Source organism: Augochlora pura, chromosome 7 (genome assembly GCF_028453695.1).
Source record: "Augochlora pura isolate Apur16 chromosome 7, APUR_v2.2.1, whole genome shotgun sequence".
Classification (NCBI taxonomy): Eukaryota; Metazoa; Arthropoda; class Insecta; order Hymenoptera; family Halictidae; genus Augochlora; species Augochlora pura.
In genome coordinates, this window is record NC_135778.1 from 26,032,812 (window position 1) to 26,036,033 (window position 3,222).

The following is a 3,222-nucleotide window of genomic DNA, read 5'->3' on the forward strand; positions in this document are numbered from 1 at the left end:
CGGTGCCGATCAAATATTCTGCTAACCGATTGTCAACTATTTCTAACCCGTCGATTCAAAGGATGGTAATCAAGTCGAGTCATGTAAGCCCTCCGCCGTTCGTATTACATTACAGTGTCAGAGGGCGACGCGGAACAACGACGATACATTACCGACGCTCGGCCACAACGTGTTTAGTTTTTGCCACGCGCGACACACGCCGGCGTCGTTCATCACGACGATCTTCGTCCTTCCTAATGGACAAGCAGGATCGCTTGCAAATCGCCGGGACGTGTCCGCAGTCGGGCTCGCTGGAATATCGGATCGAGATCATCGCCAGATTAACCCTGAATAATGGCGTATGGGCCGAACATACGGCAACTTGCCAACAGACAATGTCGGTGAACCACTATTCCGTCTGAACTTTTGATATTCCTTTGGATGTCCCGTCAATCTCCGATCACTTTGCGTGGACGTCTCGTTCGCGGATTTTGTTATTCCTTAGACCGTGCGGTGCACGATGCGAGACCAGATCCACTGGCTGCAACTTATGCAGACCCGAAACGAACAAAACGGTTTTAACCATTTGCATTATGATTTCTTTCATAGCTACATTAGTTAGTGCTTGTTTCTGACTAATACATTCTTACGTGACCCAGATAATTTATATTTATTGCTTGACAATCTCTACTTAAATGTTTAAATATTGGTAAAAGAAAGGTAGAAATTTATTACAATTTAACACGCGTGAGTGACATCCACATTTAGTAGGCCGTGTTTAAAAATTTTTATAACGTATCTGATACGATATTGTATGGCAAGGGGTTAATATTGGTTTGGCAACTTCGGATTTTGTCAGTAGATGATGTTAGCACGCTCTTTTGTTTTGTCATCGTGTTCAAAGCACCTAACTTATATTGTTTTCTTCTTCTTTGGACTTCCGCCTTTAATTTAGTAAAAGAATTGTATCGATCAGTTCTATAATTTCGTTTTTATCTCAATTTAAAAATGGAAGCCCCATACATCTTTGATCACTTCCTAAAAATGATTGGAACTAGGTTGAGGTGTACTGTCGCATCCACCATATAGCCTTGACATTGTGCCTTCCGATCACCATTTATTTCGTTCTATGCAGAACTCCTTGAATGATAAAATGTTTAATAACGCCGACGATGTAAAATCACATTTAATTCAGTTCTTCGCTGACAAAAATCGGAAGCATTATGAAGAATTATGACACTTCCTGAAAGATGGCAAAAGATCGTCGATAAAAAGAGACAATGCCTAATTGAATAAAATTATATTGTTAAGCAAAAATTTTGAATTTTCCTTCTTATTTACAATCCGCGATTACTTAGTTGCCAACCCAATATGTTAACTTTCAATTGTGTTCAAATATATTCGAATATAGGGACAATGTCGTGTATATTTTGAACTTTGTTTTCAACGAGCTATAATGTTATTATTTTATATATTGTGCTTTGTTTTCGTCTAATAGACAATTATTTTGTTACGTGTATCGAGCTTGTAAGATTTTCCTGATTTACATCGTGTTTAGACTGATTTTAATAGGAAGACTCTTGACAACTCTCGACATGTGATAAAAATAATTGAAATCGAGTTTTTCGTTAATGCATGATCACTGTTTACGCTCGCATCATCCCTTCGATGCGTGTCTGTTTTCTTTTCTTTAGTTCGGTTTGTTTTCTTTCCGTGATCACCGAGCTAGGGTTAACTAAGCTCGACACGGCGCTGGGAGAAGTGTGATGACAGGTCGTGCAAAAAGTATAACCTACGAGATTGCCTAAATTCTTAATTTAGAGAGTAAAAATGAAAAAGGAATATAAAAGAGATACTCTCTTATTCAAGCTGATATATAACCTAAAAGACGAATACCTAGATCTGAAACACCAACTACCATACTTTCGATCAATTTTTATGACACTCTGTATATTATTATCGAAATTATCGTAGAACAACGAATGACGAATCCAAAAAGTACAATGAACATAGTCTTTCGATCATTGATTCCCGAGATATTTGCGTCTGAAATATTAAGTAGTCAGCTTTCAGACGCAAGTATCTCTATGTTAAAAAACATAAAGTATACAATCATAGTACTCGTTGGATTCGCCTTTTCGCGCTCTATTAGCACATCGAAAGCAACCTACGAAATTCTCTTCCGTTTCCAACAACTTGCAAAAATTCAGAAGACTTGTTCTATATTATTCTACGTTCATAAAAGTCAAAAGGCGCAAATATAGAAGAAACTGTTCTTAAATCATCCGTAGATTTCAACACGATACGAACTAAACGAATAAGTGACAACTGAAAAACTGGGAGATCAAATTAAGAGCGACTCTCGCGACTCTATCCGTAAGCAAGCTATCATTTTGTCCGGGAGTGTACACCGGTTACAATATTCATGAAACACGGATCACACTTGAGCGAGCATTTCGCGCGGCAGTGTTTCGCGGTGAATCGTAGGCGTGCGCCATAACTATCTCGAAAGGTTTCCCCTTCGGATGGGGTGGTTCCCGGGGTTGAATGGCCGGTTCCCAGGAGGGTAGGCAAGCACGATCGAATCTGAAAGGATCGCGGCGCGCATACTCGGATCCCCCGGTTCCTCGCTATTGATCGTATCCCCGGGAAAGGCTTCGGCGCGACGCGGCGCGGCGGCGAGTTTCGTATGCAACGGAGCACGGGAGCGGCTCCGTGTGTCAGCCGCGGCAGGAGGAACGATTTTGTCGGCGGAGGGACGTTTCAATTTAAAAGCGGCTCACTGAATAAACATCCGATCTAATGGCCCTGGCAGATCTATAAATCCCCGGCCTCGGCCCGGCCGCGGACCCGCGCGCCCGGCCGACTATATCGATACGTCCCGATGCGAGACATTTATCGCGTGAAACGGTGCGCTTTTACGTCGGCCGGATGTCGTGTCGCCTTTAAACGCGCACCGAGACCTCTTTGTCCATCAATCTAGCTGTGTTTTAATAAGAAACTAATATACTGGGTGACCCAACAGCGATTCCACTATCACAGAATTCATTCAGCCGCTAGAGCTTATCTTTTCAACTGTGAAACTCTTTAGTTGATCGGATATTTATAGAATTATTCAAATTACTAGCATATTATTTCGAACATTGGTATTTGTTTTTATTTATGACAAGAGATTCTGTAATCAAATAGTTCGTTACATGACGTCGTTTGTTATATTATCCGTTAATTCTAGTATTATGGGAT